We start from the raw sequence: 21,069 nt of genomic DNA on the forward strand, positions 1-21,069 counted from the left end.
GAAATTTGGCTTTATTGCTATTTATGATGGAAATACTTTCTGTTTGGCTATTCCTGAAATCTCTCTAATCATCCACACCAGACTTGAAGCCTTTAGGATAATGATGCACAGAGCCTTGGCTTGTAAGAGCATTTTCAATGTTCATGAGCCCTCTGCTGCCATGATCCTGAACTGCAGATGCTGAAAGAATGAACACCTGTACATATTCATAAGAGTTAAGGGTTAGCTCTCTGTTAGCTCTTTAAGTCTTTACGAGTTAGTTCTTTAAGTGTTAATTAGTTAATTGTTAATTCCCTCTATCAAGCTGGTGGAGGTGAAGTCACCCTGCCCAGGGTGGGGGAGGATGTGGCTGCCAGCACCTCGGTACCACCCTGGTGTGTACATGGGGACAGGCACAGTGGGGCACAAAAGGTGCTAAGGAGCCATCACTGCCCTATTGGAGGCTCTGGATCTCAGGGGGATGTGCAACTGCCACAGTGGGGCATTGTGATGTCACTGGTGATGTCACAAAGGGCCCCGCCCAGGCACCCCTTTAAATATGGGGCAGGGAGGCGGTCACCCCACCGTGGCCTGGTCCCGGTGAAAGAGGAGACGTGGCCACTCTTGCTGCCACTATGTCCCATCCCTGGAAACTGTGAGGCCACTAAGAGCCAAAACATCCCATCCCTGGACACCACGGGCCACTCAGGGTAAAATTTCCTGTCCCTGGACCCATTAGGGCACCAAGACCTAAAATGTCGCATCCCTGGACCCCTTGGGCCACCAAGAGCCAGAATGTCCCGTGCCAGACCCCAGATATCCTATCTCTGGAGACTTTGGGCCACTAAGACCTAAAACGTCCCATCCTTGGATCCAAGATGTCCCATCCCTAGACACTTTAGGCCACGCAGGCCCAGAAGGACCCCATGAAGCCACCAAGACCCAGGCTGACCCATCCTTGGAAACTTTGGGTACACCAAGTGCTAAGATGTCCCATCCTTGCATCGAAGATTTCTCATGCCTGGAGACTTTGGGCCATCCAGGCCAAAGTGTCCCATCCCTGAACCGTGTGAAGCCACCAACACCCAAGATGTCCCATCCATGGACACTTAGGGCCACCAAGATGCAGGATGTCCCATCCCTGCACCCAAGATGTCCCATCCCCAGCCCTCTTGGGCTACCAAGGTCATGATGTCCCATCCCTGGACCCTGTGAGGCCACCAAGACCCAGGATGTCTCATCTTTGGACCCCTTAAACTACCAAGACCTAAAACGTCCCATCCCTGGACACTTTGGGCCACCCAGACTTATGATGTCCCAACTCTGGATTCAAGATGTCCCATTTGCAGCCATCTCGGGCCACCAAGACCTTAAATGTCCCAACCCTTGGATCCCTTAGACCACCGAGGCCAAGATGTGCCATCCCTGAACCCCTTAGGCCACCAAGACCTATAATCACAGTATCACAGTATCACAGTATGTTTGGGATTGGAAGGGACCTCAAAAGATCATCTAGTCCAATCCCCCTGCTGGAGCAGGAACACCTAGGTGAGGTCGCACAGGAACATGTCCAGGCGGGTTTTGAACGTCTCCAGAGAAGGAGACTCCACAACCTCCCTGGGCAGCCTGTTCCAGTGCTCTGTCACCCTCACTGAGAAGAAGTTTCTTCTCAAATTTAAGTGGAACCTCTTGTGTTCCAGCTTGATCCCATTACCCCTTGTCTTATCATTGTTTGCCACTGAGAAGAGTCTGGCTCCATCCTCATGGCACTCACCCTTTATATATTTATAAACATTAATAAGGTCCCCCCTTAGTCTCCTCTTCTCCAAACTAAAGAGACCCAGCTCCCTCAGCCTTTCTTCATAAGGGAGGTGCTCCACTCCCTTAATCATCTTCGTTGCCCTACGCTGGACCCTCTCCAGCAGTTCCCTGTCCTTCTTGAACTGAGGGGCCCAGAACTGGACACAATATTCCAGATGTGGTCTCACCAGGGCAGAGTAGAGGGGAAGGAGGACCTCTCTCGATCTACTAACCACCCCCCTTCTAATACACCCCAGGATGCCATTGGCCTTCCTGGCCACAAGGGCACAGTGCTGGCTCATGGTCATCCTGTTGTCCACCAGGACCCCCAGGTCCCTTTCCCCTACACTGCTCTCTAATATGTAATCTCCCAACCTATACTGGAACCTGGGGTTGTTCCTGCCCAGATGCAGGACTCTACACTTGTCCTTGTTAAATTTCATCAGGTTATTCCCTGCCCAGCTCTCCAGCCTGTCCAGGTCCCGCTGGATGGCAGCACAGCCCTCCGGCGTGTCAGCCACTCCTCCTAGCTTGGTGTCATCAGCAAACTTGCTGATAGTACACTCAATTCCCTCGTCCGAGTCGTTAATGAATATATTGAATAATATTGGCCCCAGCACTGACCCTTGGGGCACTCCACTAGATACTGGCCTCCAACTAGACTCCGCACCATTGACTACCACTCTCTGGCTTCTCTCCCTAAGCCAGTTTGCAACCCACCTCACTACTCTATTGTCTAGACCACACCTCCTCAACTTAGCTGTGAGGATGCTGTGGGAGACTGTGTCAAAGGCTTTACTGAAGTCAAGGTAGACAACATCCACCGCTCTGCCACCATCCATCCACCTTGTTACATTCTCATAAAAGGCTATGAGGTTGGTCAAGCATGACCTACCCTTGGTAAAGCCATGCTGACTGCCCCTAATAACCCTCTTATCCTTGATATGCCTTGAGATGGCACCAAGGACAAGCTGTTCCATTACTTTCCCAGGGACAGAGGTGAGGCTGACCGGTCTATAATTACCCGGGTCCTCCTTCTTGCCCTTTTTGAAGACTGGAGTGACATTTGCTTTCCTCCAATCCTCGGGCACCTCTCCCGTTTCCCAAGACTTGGCAAAGATGATGGAGAGCGGTCCAGCAATGACTTCAGCCAGCTCCCTCAGCACCCGCGGATGCATCCCATCTGGACCCATGGATTTATGAATGTCCAGACTATTTAATTGCTCCCTAACCCAGTCCTCATCGACTAAAGCAAACTCCTCCATTGACCTGGCTTCATCCGGGGTCTCAGGGGTACGGGGCTCCCCAGGACAGCCTCCGGCAGAGTAGACAGAGACAAAGAAGGCATTCAGTAATTCTGCCTTCTCTGTATCTTCCGCCACCAGGGCACCCACCCCATTCATCAGTGGGCCTACATTGCCTCTGGTGTTAGTTTTATCTGCTATGTATTTGAAAAAGTTCTTTTTGCTGTCCTTGACCCCTCTCGCCAGCTGTAATTCTAAGGAGGCCTTGGCTATCCTAGCTGCCTTCCTATATCCTCTAACAGCAGCCTTATATTCCTCCCAAGTGGCCAGCCCCTGCTTCCATGACCTGTAAACTCTCCTCTTCTGCTTGAGCATACCCAACAGCTCCCTATCCAACCACGCAGGCCTCCTGGCTCCCTTCCTTGACTTCCTACGTGTGGGGATGCTCTGATCCTGAGCGTGGAAGAAGCAATCTCTGAATGCCACCCAGCTATCTTGGGCCCCTTTTCCTTCAAGCAGTCTTGCCCATGGGATTTCCCCCAGCAATTGCTTGAAAAGGCCAAAGTTAGCCCTGCTGAAGTCCAGGGTTGCAATTCTACTTGCTATTCTGTTCCTGCCACATGAGATGCTGAACTCCACCATCTCGTGGTCACTGCAACCCAGGCAGCCCTCAACCTTTACTGCTTCGACCAGACCCTCCTTGTTAGTGAGGATGAGATCCAGCAGTGCACCTCTCCTAGTCGGCTCCTCCACCATCTGCATGAGGAAGTTATCATCAATGCACTGGAGGAACCTCCTGGACTGTGGCTGGCTGGCTGAATGGTCCTTCCAGCAAACATCAGGGAAGTTAAAATCACCCACAACAACCATGGCCTGTGACTGTGAGGCCACTCTCAGCTGCCCATAGAAGGCCTCATCAACTTCCTCAGCCTGATCTGGCGGCCTGTAGCAGACGCCCACAACAGTGTCAGCCCTGCCAGCCTGCCCCTTGATCCTGATCCATACACTCTCAACTCGCTCGTCATCCGCTCCTGGGCAGAATTTAGTACATTGTAGTTGCTGTCTCACATAGAGAGCAACTCCACCACCACGCCTGGCTGGCCTGTCTTTCCTGAAAAGGGCATAGCCATCCATGACCACATTCCAGTCATGTGAACTGTCCCACCATGTTTCTGTAATTGCCACCAGATCATAATCTCCCGACCGAACATAGGATTCTAGCTCCTCCTGCTTATTCCCCATGCTGCGCGCATTGGTATACAGGCATTTCAGGGAGCGAGCAGAGCACGCCAATTTCTCCCTAGGGGCATAGGAGGCCACCCGGTCCTCATCAGTTTTAGATTGCAGCCCCACTGGGACAAGCCCAGCTACAACCCCATCCCCCTTCGAGCCTAGTTTAAAGCTCTCCAAATGAGCCCAGCTAATTCCTGCCCCAGCATCCTTTTGCCCCTACGAGATAAACCTTTCCCACGTGACAGTGTCCGGACTGGTGTCTTATAAAACCAACCATTATCAAAAAATCCAAAGCCCTGCCTGTAGCACCAGTCTTGGAGCCAACCATTTAGAGAGTGAATTTTCCTATTCCATCCCACATCATCACTTGAAGATGGAAGGAGTGAAGAGAAGATCACTTGAGCCCCTGAGTCTTTCACCATCCTTCCCAAGACCTTGAAATCATTCTTCATCCCCCTCAGACTACGGGAAGCAGCTTCCTCCCCATCTGTCTGGAAGACCAGCAGCGGGTAGTAGTCCGTCAGGTGCACCAGTTTGGGGAGCTCTCTAGCGATATCCTTGATCCGGGCTCCAGGGAGACTACAAACTTCCCTAAGATGAGGGTCAACTCTGCATATTGGGCCCTCTGTTCCTTTCAGAAGGGAGTTTCCTATTACAATCACCCTTCTTTCTTTCTTATCAGAGGCAGTCTTAAGTTGTGAGGTCGACTGCCTCTTCCTACGTGATCTTGTAGGCTTGTTGGCTTGTAGGCTTGGCACCACCTCCTCACCTACCTCTTCTTCAAGATCCAGGGCCTCAAACCTATTACGGAGGGGCACCTGGGGAGGCAAAGCAGGCAGGGAGGGGGGCTGCCCGCGACGCCGAACCGGAATACGCTTCCAACCCTTGTCGTCCTTTCGGTCCCCTACCTCTGCCCGAGAGCAACAAGGGTGGGGCCGTCTCAGGACTTCTGCCTCTGTCCGAGAGGGCAGGAGGTCCATCTCCTTTTGGGAGGTACCTCCCTGTGACCTTTCCGACTGGCACGTCAGGGTGTTACTCCACCAGTCGATCTCCCTTTCACACTCCCTGATGGTCCTCAGCGTCTCAACCTCCTCCTTAAGTTTGACGACCATGTCGAGCAGATCTTGCACCTGCTCACACCTGACACAGGTGGAGTGCTGGCCTCCCTGCCCCAGCAGCAGCAGGCTCTGGCACTCTCTGCAGCCGGAGACCTGAACAGCCACCGTTCGGGACAGAGCCTCAGTCTGTGTAGCCACAGTCTGTTTGAGGCAAGCTCTCCTTCTGGAGGCGACCATGGTTGTCAGCAGTCTGGGGCGCTGGCAGTAAGCTAGAAGGGCTGACAAGCAACAAGTGCTCTCTGCACCCTGCTGCACGAGCTACCACACCCGCTGCTACAGCACAGTGTGGGTGGGACTCACCCGCTACACAAGCTGGTTGCTCCTCCCTACACCAGGTGGGCAGCGACTAGTCGCTGCCCTCCCAAAGGCTTTTTCAAGGTAAGGGGAAGGGGTGTGGTCGCCGTCACCGTGGGAACGCCCCCCGCCACGTCAGCCGCTCTCTCGCAATGGCTGCCGGGGCTTTGGCGATCGGGACCCGCCGGGAATCAGGCTGTCCCTGTACGTTTCCCTCTGAGCTTCCTAATCTCGGCTGAACCTCGTGGTCTGCTGAACCCCGCCGGCTCCGGCTCTCGCTGGGCTGGCTCCGATCAGCTGACTGAATAATGTCCCATCTCTGGACCCCTAGGGCCACCACAAGCCAGGTTGCCCCATGTCAGATCTCCAATGTCCTATCCCTGGGAACTTTGGGCCACTCAGATCAAGATGTCCCATCTCTGCTCCCAAGATGTCCCATCCCTGGACACTTTGGGCCAACAAGATGTAGGATTTCCCATCTCTGGAAACTTTGGGCCACCAATACCTAAAACATCCTATCCCTGGACCCCTTAGACCACCAAGACATAAGAAGTCCCATCCCTGGACACTCTGGGGAAACCAAGACCCAGGATGTCCCATCTCTGGACCCAAGATGTCCCATCTCCAGCCCCCTTGGGCCACCAAGACCTAAAATTCTCTAACCCATGGACCACCCAGGCCAACATGTCAATTCTGTGGATACTTTGGCCACCAAGACCAAGATGTCCCATCTCTTGACCCCTTTTCGCTACGAAGACCAGCATGTCCTATATCCAGCCACCTTGGGCCACCAAAATGAAGATGTCCCATCTCTGGACCACTTGGGCCACCGAGAGCCCGGATATCCCATCTCTGGACATTGTGAGGCCACCAAGACCCCGGATATCTCATCCCTGGAGCCAGATTGTCCCATGTCCAGCCCCCTTAAGCCATCAAGTGCCAAAATTTCTCATCCCTTTATCCCTTGCGTTACTCAAGGCAAGATGTCCCATCCCTGCGGCCCTTAGGCCACCAAGACCTAAAATGTCCCATCCATCCATTGGGTTGGGGGGGATCTCCAATGGGTTTAGGGATCTCCAATGGGTGGAGGGTATCTCCAAGGGCTTGGGGGATCTCCAATGGGTTTGGGAGGATCTCCAGTGGGTTAGCGGGATCTCCGGTGAATTGGGGGAACTCCAATGGGTTTGGGGGGATCTCCAGTGGGTTGGGGGGGATCTCCAATGGGCTTGGGGGATCTCCAGTGGGTTGGGGGATCTCCCATGGTTGGGTTGAGGGATCTCCAGTTGGTGGGGGGATCTCCAATGGGTTGGGTCGGGAGATCTCCAGGGAGTTTGGGGGGGATCTCCAGGGGGTTTGGGGGGGATCTCCAGTGGGTTTGGGCATCTCCAATGGGTTGGGTTGGGGCATCTCCAATGGGATTGGGGGGATCTCCAATGGGCTGGGGGATCTCCAATGGGTTTGGTGGGATCTTCAATGAGTTAGGGGATCTCCAGTGGGTTTGGGGGATCTCCCATGGTTGGGTTGGGGGATCTCCAATGGGTTTGGTCGGATCTCCAATGGGTTGGGGGATCTCCAGTGGGTTGGGGGGGATCTCCAGTCAATTGGGGGATCTCCAATGGGTTGAGGGATCTCCCATGGTTGGGTTGGGGGAATCTTCAAGGGGTTGGGGGATCTCCAATGGGTTTGAGGAGATATCCAATGGGTTGGGGGATCTCCCATGGTTGGGTTTTGGGGGTCTCCAATGGGTTGGGGGATCTCAAATGGGTTTGGGGAATCTCCCATGGTTGGGGGATCTCCAATGGGTTGAGGGATTGTGAGATTTGGTCTGAAGATGGAGCAGTATTTGTCTGACCATTGCCCTCAAGAACTGAGAGAACTAAGGCCCTGACTGAACGAACAGATGGACAATGACTTGGAGAGAGGCCCAAGGAGAAGCATTGTGTTGAACTGTTTTCTCCGATACGGGGGGGCTTCTGCTTACAATGGCTGCTGTGTGGACTTCGCTGCTGCTTCAGCCAAACCAGCCCCCGCCTCCTGAAAGCTATTGTCATGAGGGTCTCTTTGACCCAGGGACAATAGCTGCTGTCCAGAAGATGTGTTCTCACCTGCAGCCTCAGTTACACGTGTCCCTCACCTGCTCCCTCAAACAATGGCAAACAAAAAGGAGCATGCCCAGCAGCTCGCCAAGGGTCCTGAGGTCATCCAATGGACCAGAGAAAGACCCCTGAATGCTGGACACGTAAGCGCTGGCTAAAGAAAGTGTGGATCTTTCGAGCCTGCGCAGTACGAGCCTGGGTTGCAAAATCAAGGCAGAGACTGCCCTAAAACAATGGGAGCAAGGCAGGGGTGAAGAAGCATAAAAGGTGACTCCAGAATGGGATCCCAAACCACAGCAGAGAACTGGCAGGACTTCATGGGACCAGAGACCAGAGGGACGCTTCTGGAACTGGACTGGTGATAAACGCAACCTCATTTCTCATCTTTTCCTTTACTTTTCCCCGTTTCTTTCCCCTTTCTCTTTCTTACTCTCTCTCTATCGCGTGTTACTTTACGGGCAAATTAATAAAGCAACACTGCTTGATTGACTTATAACCCCTTGGCATTTTGGTCCCCTTAATTTTGCGCTCTGAGATCAAAGTAAAAGGACCATCACGAGTCCATCATCGAATGGACCATGACACCCGCCCGCTCCCATCCCTCCTGTACCTGCACACAAGTGCTGCCCCGACACAAACCCGTGCTGACACCCCAGGGAGGCAGCAGGAGGGCAGGGCGGGGGCTGCAAGCAGCAGGAGGACGGGGTCCCAGGGTTGCCGTGGGGCCTCACAGCCCCTGCTCAGGAAGAACACAGCTCTGTGGCTGTGACAAGAGTGCTCAGGGTCTGTGACGGCCCAAGGCAGCAGGAGCAGCCCATGGAGACTGGGGCCCTGGCAGAGCCAGAGGAGAGGGAATCCCAGCCCTGTGTGTCTCAGAAAGTGGCTCCGCACCCTGTGCCGGGCACTGGGGAGCACAGCTGCCTGCTGACCATTGTAGGAAGTGATCTGGGGTGTGATCCCCTCTGGGCCATCTGGAGTTTAAAGGGCATGGTGATGACCTTAGGGCTCACATCTGTGGGGTCACAGCCAGGACTTACCCTGGCACAGCAGCTCTGTCATGGCCTCTGCACTGTGGGACCAGCCTGGCCCAGGCAGGGCCTGGGGAAAGAGCAGCTGGGGAATCTCGGGGTGAAGAGATGGGCACTGGGGAGTATCATGGGACCTGTTAGAGAGTCATTTTGACTAGAAACTGCCTGTGGCAAGCAGGATGGAAACCACCCCAGGGGTGTTTTTTAGTCTCTGCTGCCCCTGATCAAACTCAGGAAGATTTCCTGACACCTGGGCAGACACAAACCAGCTCCAAGTCAAAGTCCACTAACACTTTCAATAAGAACAAATGTGATACACAGTGGAAAAAAGGGGAAAGTAGAGGAAACTCTGTGCTGTTTGTGCTGCCCATGGGCAAAGGGAGGCGGTTCTCGGTGCTCGCGGCTCTCCCAGCTGCACCGGCCTCTCCTCCCTCCCGGCTGCACCCACTTGCACAGCAGGGACGGGCTCTCCTGGCCGGGGGCTCAGGGCTTGCTGTGCACCCAGCTCTGTCACAGCCTTTGTGTGTCACAGATGTGCCAGAGAGATCTCTTCAGCGTCATCATAGCCCGTGCTCCCCAGGGACAGGGACGCGGTGTCTCCTTCAGCTCCAGGGACCCCGGCACTTCTATGGGAGCACAGGCTGCCCCCTGCAAGCAGCAATGCGGGACATTGCAGCTCACCCCATGGGGTCTGTGCATCACCTTCCCCCCTGCTCCTTACCACACTCAGCTCCTTCTCCCACCCTTCAGTCCCTCCACAGGAAACTCCTGGGGCAGGTTCCCCCTTCCCAGGAGGTTTAGGTCTCAGTGCAGCAGCAACCAGGGTGGCAGTGGGGATGACAACCCAGGAACCAGCAGCACTGAGTTTCCCTCTCACCTCTGGGTGCATCGCTGGGTCCTGCTCCCTCCGCTGGCACCCTGGGCATTTCCCGAGCTCCCTGTCCAGGGGCATCGTCCTCCCCAGGGTCAGAAACCTCCCTGGCATCATCATAGCCATCCACTGGGTCACCCCCAGGCAGAACAGGAACATCTGAAAAGAGAGCAGAGCTGGTGACAGTGAGAAGATAGATACATCCTGCAGAGCAGAGGATGGGAGGCGCTGGTGTTGGCAGCAGCACAGGAGACTCCCAGGTCCTCCCCATCTCTGATGGTGACACCTCTGTCCTTCACTTGTCTGCAGGCAGATCAGCCCCTTCCTGCTTCATTACCTGGTGCTGATCTCAGACCACCCTCCTCCTCTCAGTGTCCAGGGTAGGGCTGCAACTGGATCAGGGACTGCTCTGAAGAGGAGCCTGGAGAGATGTGCAGTGAGAGTTATGGGACGAGCCCACTGACCTTGTTCGTGGGCAGTGCTGCTGGGGAGGGGGACCCACAGAGCTGGGGCTGCATGGGGAGGAGGGCTGGGAATTCACCCTGCTCCCCTGGGACAAGCCCTGTCTCAAAGGTGCTCCCAGAGCTGCCCCAGGACAGCTCTTCCCTCACTCATCAATGGGTGCAGGGGCAGGAAGAGAGGGGCTGTCCAGCTGCCATGGGCAAAGCAGGTTGGGAGGCAGCTCCTCTCCCGGGCCCAGGGCTGGGGTGCACTCCCCACAGACCACACAACCCCAGCACTGCAGGGACCACGGGCTGGGGGCTTCAGGGGATCAGCCCTGGGGAGGGGCCAGGGGAAAGGGTCCTGCAGATGTGCCCACACCCACCTGAGCGACCAAACCTCGCCTGCTTCTCCCACGCTGGCCTGTGACTGATCTCCTCGTATACAGCCTCGGGGAAGAGCTCCTGGGCTGTCCTGGAGCCTGGGGACAGAGGCAGAGCTGGCATGGGGACAGGCAGAGGGGCTATGGGACCCCACTGTGCTCCCCAAACCTGTTCCTTGGCCCAGCCCAGGACTGCTCCAATAGCACAGCCCCAGGGTGCTGTCCAGGAACAGCTGCCACATCCCCAGCAAAGGCCACATCACTGTGGAGATGATCTGGGGCAGCATCACCCTCATATCTGCCCCTTGGAGACAGCGCTCAAGCCCCTCTGGCCCCTGGGTCATCCCCTTGTCTTACCCCAGAGCAGCTCCCGTGTTTCCCCTCCACCTGGAGCTGACCCCTGTCTGCCCCACGAGTCCATAGCAGGGCCCCTGCCCTACCAAGGGCAGGCAGGGCTGGGCAGAGGGTCAGCCTAGGGCCTGACTCCATGGAGATGGGCCCTGCTGCTCTGTGTTCCTCCCGTCTTCTCATTTGCCCCAGAGTGGCCTCCAGCACTACCCAGAGCACTGCCAGCCTTGGCCATCTCCTCCAGGATAACATCTCCCCCAGGATGACATCTCCTACAGGATAGCATCTCCCTCAGGATAACTTCTCCCTCAGAATAACTTCTCCCCCAGGATAACATCTCCCCTGGTCCTGCTCTGCCATGTCTCTCCTTGCTCCATCTCTTGCTCCCATCGCCTCTGGGCTCTCTCCAGCCCTTTGCTGCTGGTGCCCTATGGCCAGACAGTCAATGGGGTGCGTGGGACAGGTGGCAGCACACAGTCTCATCCCCTCAGCTCTGCTTGTGCCCCTTACTGACCCCCCGCAGCACCCCCAGCCCTTCCAGGAGGCATCACTGGGAGCTCTGTGGAAGGACCCACCTCTGCACCCAGCCCTGGCCCTGAGCACTTGCCTGGCCAGCAGGGCCAGGAGCAGGCAGAAAAGGGCCCCCAGGATGATGCAGATGATGACGGGCACTGAGATTCTCCCACTGACAGTCGGACATCCCTGGGTGGGATCTGCACGGGCAAGAACATGGAAGAACAGCACCAGCCCTGGGAGAGGTGGAGGCAGCACCAGACCTGACCCCCATCATACAAGGCAGCAGAGAGTGGAGGGCCCCAGGGGGAATGATAGAGAAGCTTCCACCCTGCTGACTGAATTTCACCCCCTCCTCAATCCCCACACAACCACCCCAGTGCCTCCTCCTGGGAGTTTCACGCGCCAGCAAGGAGCCCCTTGCACCGCACTGTGGGTCAGAGCCTGGGCCTGGGACACCTAGCCCTGGGGAGGACGAGTTACCTGCTCGGGGTGGGGATGCTGCTGTCCTGGGTGCAGCTGCAGAGGAGGAAAAGGAGAGCTGGGCTGAGAGGGTGGGAGTGCACGTACTAGGGAACCTCCCCTGCAACACCCTGGTGTGTGTCTGTAGTGTCCATGACACATCCCAGACTAATGGCCCCTCCCGTAGTGCTAGAAAGGGACCCAGGACAGGGCCCGGGGCCTGTGCTCTGGGCGGCGGGCAGGGTGGCACAGGCAGCCCGGGGGATGGATGGTCCTGGAGCTGCAGGGCCCCATGAGCAGTGGCCCAAGGACACCCAGTTCCCCCAAGGCTGCTCCCTGCTTGGCACCAGGCTGCTGCACCCGACAGGAACGTTCCTGCTCTCGGGAGCTCAGTCACCGTGCCAGGACCAAGTGGGTGAAAGGCCTTCCCCAGCTCCCTGCCAATACCTGACCAAGGGGTCCCAGCCCCCACTCACCTAAGCAGCGCACGGCAGCATCTTCCTTATGCCGGCAAGCATGTCCGTCCCCAGGCTGGGCCCAGCAGTCCTGCAGAGACGACTCCGTCCCCCGGCACTCCACCCGCTCCAGCCAGATGGGGCCCTGGCCCACCCCAAAAGCAGCCTCGTGCAGGGCAGACACCGCGGGGCCACAGCCCAGCTGCCTGCATGCCACCTGGGCATCCTGCATGTCCCAGGAGTCATCGAACACTGTCCCCCAGGAGCCGCGGTGCCAGAGCTCCACTCTTCCCGAGCACCCGTCCTCGCCTCCCACGGCACGGATCTTCTCCCTGTCTGGAGAGGGCAAAGAGCTCCCACGGCACTCAGACAGCAGAGGAGCCAGGCAAGAGCAGCACGCGGAGGAGCAGCTCCCTACCTGTGCAGCTGCTGGAGTTGGGGCACGGGGCCAAAGGCTCTGGGGGCATTTCTGGGCGTCCCCCTGAAGAAGGAAACACTGTGGTGAAGGGGCTGGCTCGGGGGATTGTGCAGAAGAGAGCAGGGCTGAGCTCTGCTTGTGCCTGTGTGTGCCATCTTGGTCACAGAGCAGCAGGAGGGTGTCCATGGAGGGGAGGCTCCTCTGAACCCTCTCTGGTCTCTGCTGAGACCCCACTTGGAGATGTCGCTGCCTCCCCCAGGCACTGCTGGGTGGCAACTGCTGCTGGACATGTGGGACACTGAGAACTGTGGTCACATCTGTGCCACCAGAGCACAAGCACCTGACATGGCAAGGAAAACCCTTCCAAGCTCTTTCTCTGCATTTGGCCGTGCCCAGAGGGGAGCAGAAGCTGGGGTGACACTGGTGCCCCAGTGGCTCAGAGTTACCATTGCACGTGATGTGGGTCTCTTCTCGCAGGTCATCACACGACTGTGGGTCCCAGGGAGCAGATGGACACTGCCAAAAAGAGATGTTTCCCTCTCCACACTGCACATAATCCAGCCAGGCAGTGCCAGACACCCTGCCATAGGGCAGGCCTGTTTCCAGGGATCCTCCGTCCCCGCAGCCCAGCTCCTTGCACACCAGTGACACTGTGTCACGAGTCATCGAGCTGGAGCAAACACTCCCCCACGTTCCATTGTAGAAAACCTGGAGGCGCCCGGAGCAGCCGTCACTGTTCTCCAGCCTCAGGGCCACAAACTCTGGGAGGAAAGGCAGCAAGAGAACAGGCTGGTGTGGGGCTGTGGGAGCCAGGACACCCCTGCGCTCCCCAGGCCCCCAGCCAGGCAGGGCAGGGCCAGCAAGTCCCCCTTGTACCCAGGGCAGAGAGAAGTCCCTGATGGACACAGCCCCTGCTCTCCCCACTCGCCCTGGGGGACACTGAGCTCCCCAGGGACCCCGGTGAACTGAGGGCACCCGTGCAGGGGTGTCTGTAGGCCGGGCTCAGGCAGGGGCTCAGCCAGGGACAGCCTTGGCCATGCCCGGCTTTCCCTGCATCCCGGCCTCCCGGGAACCATCCCGGCACAGCTCCCGGCACACACCTGAGCACATGACGCCCACGTCCTCTTTGTGCCCACAGTCGTGCTGCCCCCAGGGCCCGGCAGCGCAGTCCCAGAGAGCAGCTTCAGCCCCAGAGCAATTCACACGGTCCAGCCAGATCTGCCCGGAGCCTTCCCCAAAGAGAGAGGAGCCGGCTGCCTCCACCGCCCCTCCGCAGCCCAGCTGGTGGCAAACGACGGCGGCATCAGACAGGTCCCAGCCATCGTCACAGACAGTCCCCCAGCTGCCCTGGTAGTAGATCTCCACTCTCCCTGTGCAGCGCCCGGGCCCGTTCACCAGCCGGACCCGCCGGCTCCCTGCAGTGGGGAGAAAGCCCAGGAGCTGTCAGGGGGTGGCTGCCCCCCCACCCCATCATCTGGGGGCTCGTGCAGCGCCACTCACCCCAGCAAATGACTCCCACGTCCTCCACAACCCCTCCCAGCAGGGCACTCCCGGGCAGGGAGGTGTTGCAGAGGGTCAGGCTGGCCTCGTGCCCTGCACACTGGACCCCTCGCAGCCCCACAGGGCCCGTCCCTTGCTCAGGCTTTGGGGGGGTGTAGGCTTTTTCTGCCTCTCCACACCGCAGCTGCCGGCACACCACGCTGGCCTCCCGCACGTCCCACTGGTCGTCCAGCACTCTGCCCCACGTCCCGCGCTGGAAGATCTCCACTCGCCCGTCGCACCGGCTCCCGCCGCCCACCAGCCGCAGGGACGCAGGGTCGGCTGGGCCTGGGGAGAGCAGAGGAGCCGCAGCCATCAGCGGCACCGGGCAGCACGGCAGCCTCCAGGGAGGAGGGCAAGGGGGGTTGTCCGACCGAACAGGGCGAGAGTGAGCCCTGTGCTGACAAGAAGCGAGGGCAAAGCCCAGGCCCTGTCTGCAGCTCACACCAGGTCTGCTGCTGCAGGGTGGTGGGATGAGGCTCTGCAGGGCTCTCTGTGGGGATGGGATGTGTTTGTCTGCAGCCACAGGGATGGAGCAGAGCCCCACCAGCCTGTTCTGGGCTCATCCTATGGAACCCGGGCTGGGCATTGGTACCAGGGCCTAAGGCGCTGCCCTGGGGACAGGTGTCTGTGTCTGTTCAGACCTCAGCTCTCCCAGAGCAGAGCGGTCAGTCTGAGCAGGAAAAGCCCCCCAGGGATCCTCCAGGGAGAAATTCAGCCTGGTGCTGCCATGGGACCCCTCCTTTGGGTGGCCATGTCTCACACAAAGGGAAACAGAGCTAACGCACCATTTTCCCAGCACTCACCTGAGCAAATGACAGCAGCGTTGTTCCCAGGGGAGCACGGGGAGGCCCCCAGGGTGGCCACTGGGCACTGTCCCAGGTGGGCTTCAGTCCCGTCACAGTGGAATGAGTCTCTCCAGACAGGGCCAGTCTCTCTCCCAAAATGCTCTCCTCCAGGAATGGACTAAGCAAACCCACAGTTGAGTTGACAACACAGAACGTGGGCATCCGAGAGATCCCAGCGGGAGGCACAGAGGGTCCCCCAGCTCCCCAGCACCTGGGCCTCCACCCTCCCTGCACACACTGTGCTGCCGTTCACCAGCCTGAACCCTGTGTACTCTGGGGACAGAGGAGGAGAGAGGGCGGGTTGGTGCTTTTGTAGCCTCGGTAGCTGGTGGAAAGACCAGAGGGACAGAGGCCTTTCTTCTCCTTCTGCACAGTTTTCATGCTGCAGACTGTCCCATGACCCCTCCGGCCCTATACCCACCCAGCACAGTCCTTGCTCTGTCCCCAACCCCCAGCACAGCCCCAGCGTTCAACACCCCACCCCGAGTCCTCACGTGTGCAGCTGACAGCAGCGCTGTTCATCTGGGGGCAGGCCTGGTCCCTGGAGGACCCCGTGGGGCAGGAGGACAGGAGGGACTCATTCCCCACACACTGCAGCTCTCCATCCCACATGGGACCAGCGCCTTCTTCAAAGTGACCTCCTCCAGACACAGGCAGGGCCATGCCGCACTGCAGCTCCCTGCAGACCACATCAGCAGCCTTGGGGCCAAAGCGGGAACCACAAACAGTTTTCCACTGCTTCCCATCATGGATCTCCACACGTCCTGAGCAGCAGTTCTTCCCGTCCACCAGCCGGACAAATCCTGGAAAAAAAGCACCAAAAAACCTGGGAGTTCCCAGAGCCCTCTGGCACTTACTTGCCCACATCCCACATCACCTCCAAGGAATCCCTGGACAAACTGCACAGTGCACATCCCAGTCAAAGCTGTTGGGGGAGTGTTGATGCCACAAACACATCCAAGGCTCCTCCTCCCCTTCTCTACAGCACCAGAGCACTCCAGGTGTGTGTCTGCTACACACTCACAGCCACAGGTGTGCTCAGACAAAGGGTCCCACACAAGGTCCTCTGTGCTGCCCGGCACGCTCCCTCAGCACTGCAGCCGTGTGAGCCGTTGGGGTCCAGGAGAACTGGCCCAGACGGTGACGAAGCTGCAGCTTGTGCCAGGCAGAACCATCATCACCTGGGTGCAACCAGAGGCTCACTCTGATCCCAGGGTGTTCCTGGTTTGTTGGGAGGTTCCTTTTAGGCTTCTGTCCCAGAGCACAGAAATGGAGCAGCTGTTATCACGGCTGGTGCTTTCCAGAGCCTCCCCTGCCTGCTCCAGGGGGGTGTTCTCATCCAGGGGCACCGTTATCTGGGGTTCACAGGTCTCAGGCCGATGACCAGGCTGGGGACAGGAGACCCGCATGTCCCCCTGGCCTCCCGCTGCCTCAGAGGGTGACAGCAGCACAGACGAGAGCCAGTAAGTGCTGGCAAAGACCCTGTTTCATGGGTCAGTGTGGGGAGCTGTAGGCAGGCAGGAGGGGTTGGGCAGCTGGTCAGCGCTGCCAGCATGGGGTCCTGTCTCCACAGGGCTTTCCCAGCTTTCCCCAAGGACCGGTCACAGCAGCAATGATAGTTCCAGCTCAGCAGCACGACTGGCCACACTGAGCCCAGGTCCAGCATGTTTGTTTTTTTTTTCCGGAGGGCATAGACATGACCCTTCCCCAATCCCATCCCCAAAGTTAGGTATTATGCTGACTTCTTACCTGAACATGTTACTCCAGCATCAAGACTGTGACCACAGTCATGTTCACCCCATCCTGGGTGTTTGCAGTCAGACAGGGCTGATTCGGTGCCATTACAGCCAACATCATCCATCCAAATGGGGCCAGATCCCGGCCCAAAGTGTCCGTACTGAGGAGCTCCAAGAGCAGACCCACAGTCCAGCTGCTTACAAACCACTTCTGCATCGTTCATGCTCCAGTAGTGACCACACACGGTCCCCCACTGTCCCTGGTGTTTCACCTCCACTCTCCCGGCACAGTGCCTGCCGCCATCCGCCAGCCTCACCTCCGCAGCACCTTCAAACACTGACACAGGACCAGTCAGATCAGCGTCAAGCCCCAGCACTGTGGGTGTCAGGATAGAGCCCCCTCCCTTCCAGGCTGTCCACAGTATGGTGCAGAGGTCCCTTCTATCCCCATGGATGGTGCAAGGCTGGAGTGACCAGCTCCAGCCCTGCTGGGTCATTTGTGACCCCAGAGCTTTCAGCACTTCCTTCTACCCTAACAGACCCTTCAACCTGCCCCTGCCCCAGGCCCACCTAGAGCACCCACTCCTCCCCAGCCAGCACCCTGGGAAGAGACCTGTCCCCAGGGATCCCTAAGCACACGCTACTGCTTCTCCCAGGGCCCCCAGCTCAGCTGGGCCACAGTCTGCCCTGAGTACTTCCCAGCTCATCATCTCAGGCCTTTGTGTATCCCCTGTGGAGCAACATGTTGATCCCAGGGAGGCCCACCGGCCCATGTCCGTTTTTTGTCCTTGGGCATCAGCCCAGCCCTGCCCTTGTCTGTGATCCCCAGGAGGCTCTGCCAGCCTGTGGGAACAGATGCCCCAGTTCCCCTGTCTCCAGAATCCCAAACTGTCCCCTCCTCAGGCTGGGTTTCACCCCAGCGTTCAGCACCCCACCCCGAGTCCTCACGTGTGCAGCTGACAGCAGCGCTGTTCATCTGGGGGCAGGCCTGGTCCCTGGAGGACCCCGTGGGGCAGGAGGACAGGAGGGACTCATTCCCCACACACTGCAGCTCTCCATCCCACATGGGACCAGCGCCTTCTTCAAAGTGACCTCCTCCAGACACAGGCAGGGCCATGCCGCACTGCAGCTCCCTGCAGACCACATCAGCAGCCTTGGGGCCAAAGCGGGAACCACAAACAGTTTTCCACTGCTTCCCATCATGGATCTCCACACGTCCTGAGCAGCGGCTCTTCCCGTCCACCAGACGGACAAATCCTGGAAAAAAACACCAAAAAGCAAATCATACAAACCTGTGGTGAGGCAGGAGGGGTTGGGCAGCTGGTCAGCGCTGCCTGCACGGGGCCCTGTGCCCACAGGGCTGTCACAGCTTTCCCCAAGGAACGGTTGCTCCAGCAATGACAGTCCCAGCTCAGCAGACTGGATGGCCACATTGGGACCTGCTCCAGCACGTTTGTTGCTTCCTGAGAGCACAGATGGGTCCCTTCCCCCATCCCAACCCCAAAGGTGGGAACAGGTTGACCCCTTACCTGAACACGTCACTCCAGCATCCTCATCATGAACACAGTCATGTTCACCCCATCCTCCGTGTTTGCAGTCAGACAGGGCTGATTCGGTGCCATTACAGCCAACACCATCCATCCAAATGGGGCCAGATCCTGCCCCAAAGTGTCCATACTGGTGAGCTCCAACAGCAGATCCACAGTCCAACTGCTTACAAACCACTGCTGCATCGTTCATGCCCCAGTAGTCATCACACACGGTCCCCCACTGTCCCTGGTGTTTCACCTCTATTCTCCCGGTACAGCACCTGCCGCCATCCACCAGCCTCACCTCCGCAGCACCTTCAAACACCAACACGGGATGAGTCAGGAGAGCACCGAGCCCAGTGCTGCAGCTCTGGGGGGACCTCCTGCCTGGGCAGAGTCAGGGGCACCAGGGTGGGAGCCCCCTCCCCTGCAGGTCCCCAGAGCAGTGTGAGGGTGCATCTGTCCCCACAGCTGCACAAGGCTGGGAGTGCACAGGTCCAGCACTGCTGGGTCATTCTCCATCCCACCACAGATGGCACCTCTTTCCACCCCTTCATCCACGTGCCCCCCACCCATGCCCACGCACACACTGCCCAGCTCTGCACTGGGCACCCGCTTCCCCCAGCCCAGCACCCCCTGAACAGCCCTGTGTACCCAGGGCTGCAGCTTTCCATGTAAACCACCTGCCCCAGCACCATCCAAACCAACGCCATCCCCAGGGCTTTCCCTGTTCTCGCTGAGGTGATCCAGAGGATCCCACCTCCCCTCCTCTCCCCTGGCATCAGCCCTGGGCCAGGCCCCCCAGAAGGACATGTCTCTACTGCAGATGTCCCCGTCCTCTCTCTCTGTGGGGCACAAACTGCCCTCGTGGGGTCAGGTTTCCCTTTGAACAAGGGGCAGTGAGCAGCACACAAACCCTCTGGGGCACCCCAGAGGTTGGCAGTGCCCTGGGGATCTCTGGGTGCTGCCATCACCAGTGAGGCCACCACTGGTCCAGAGGCAGAGTGCTGGGAACAAGGGGTCCCCAAAGGTACCCCAGGACAGGGGGGCTGTGAATCCAGCCAGGCACAGAACACTGGAGCCCCGGAAAAGGAGATACTGTCTCCCACCCAGACAGGCACAGGGAAAGGCACAGGCTCCATGGAACTGAGCACCTTCTGCCCCTTGTCTCAGCAGCACCTGCAAAGGAACCCCATTCCCAGACCCATGACCACACTGGTACCCGCTGGCCCTGGGTGGTGGGACAATGAGTCAGCACTTACCCCTGCACAGCTGTACCCAGAGGAGCAGCCACAGCGTCTGCGGGCACAGGAGTCCCTCTGTGCCCATCCTGAGCCTCCTGCCCTGATGGCACATCCCTCTGTGCCGCACTCCCTGCCACAGCTCCAGGGACTCGTGGGACCAATGATGACGGGAGGGCAATATATCTCTGCAGATGCACCCCGGTTACAGGAGGAGCCAATCAAAGCAGCAGCACCTTTTTAGACATTATCGGGAGCTATCTCCCCTCTGATATGGCCCAGTCATCCAATGAACTTCTTCAGTGCCGTTCATGACCATATATGAGGGACGGCTCCGCTGCAGGTGTCACATCACTGCAATGGTAGAACATCACAGGACAGGGCTGGCTGAAGTGGGGCAAACAGTTTTTTACTCCTTGAGCTCTGAGTGTGGACCAGGAGCACTGAGCATGTGCTGCGACAGGCACATCCAAGAGCCCGAGGTACAGAGTGTCCAGTCACCCCGGTGCCATAAGACCCAGGGGACTGGGGCTGCAACGGGGCTGTGTCAGGAAGGGAGGGAAACAGCCCCTGTGACAGAGCCTGCTGTGCGGGGAGCAGCAGCTGGGAAAGGGCCTTAGCCCAGGGCAGAGCCCCATCCCAGGAGCGCTGGCTCACCCACCGCTCCCTGGAGAGCCCGCGGAAGGTCCCTCACAGGAGCTGGAGCTGGGACACGTCCCTGTCCTGGCAGCAGACATGCAGCCCAGAGGCTCAGACATGTCCCTGACTGTCAGCGTGTCACCGAGGGGCCGTTATTCCCCACGGGTGGATCAGAGCTGCAGCCTGCAGGTGCACAAACCACAGCCCCCGCGCTCCCCCCGCGGCGCCCGGGCAGGAAGTCTGTGGTTTCCTCCTGGCGCCGTGCCCGGCACATCCCTGCAGTGCCCCCGAGACACCCCCAGCCCGACGGCTGCAGCCAGGGCTGCAGGGGCTGCTCCTCCGGCCTCGCAGGGATGGGGCCGGGCAGCTTCTGTACCTGCTGGGGACCCTGTGACAGCACATGGACGGTCGGCACCGAGCTCCATGGCCATGGGGTGTCACCGGTGACGTGAGCAGCACTCCTTCTACTGCCACTGCTGTGTGCTCATTGGTTACACTGACAGTGACCTCACAACCTCTACTGCCACCGCTGTGTGCTCACTGGTTATACTGACAGTGACCTCACACCCTCTACTTCCACTGCTGTGTGCTCATTGGTTACACTGACAGTGACCTCACACCCTGTACTGCCACCGCTGTGTGCTCATTGGTTATACTCACAGTGACCTCACACCCTCTACTTCCACTGCTGTGTGCTCATTGGTTACACTGACAGTGACCTCACACCCTGTACTGCCACCGCTGTGTGCTCATTGGTTACACTGACAGTGACTTCACACCCTCTACTGCCACCGCTGTGTGCTCATTAGTTACAGTGACAGTGACCTCAGTCCCTCTACTGCCAGCACTATTTGC

At 58.3% G+C, this 21,069-nt stretch overlaps 1 pseudogene across 1 annotated transcript; it reads right to left on the minus strand.

Annotated features, from left to right (window-relative positions):
- Window positions 1-9,318: 9,318 nt before the first annotated feature.
- On the minus strand, window positions 9,319-19,663 carry LOC309452357 (scavenger receptor cysteine-rich type 1 protein M130-like; annotated as a pseudogene). The gene is made up of 9 exons: window positions 19,597-19,663; window positions 18,335-18,649; window positions 15,028-15,342; window positions 14,183-14,503; window positions 13,783-14,097; window positions 12,286-12,600; window positions 10,490-10,585; window positions 9,670-9,822; window positions 9,319-9,440 (listed from the first exon to the last, which is right to left on the minus strand). The product of its transcript is annotated as a scavenger receptor cysteine-rich type 1 protein M130-like (transcript).
- Between the last annotated feature and the right edge of the window lie 1,406 nt (window positions 19,664-21,069).

Source organism: Streptopelia decaocto (genome assembly GCF_964273445.1).
Source record: "Streptopelia decaocto genome assembly, contig: HAP1_SCAFFOLD_75, whole genome shotgun sequence".
NCBI lineage: Eukaryota > Metazoa > Chordata > Aves > Columbiformes > Columbidae > Streptopelia > Streptopelia decaocto.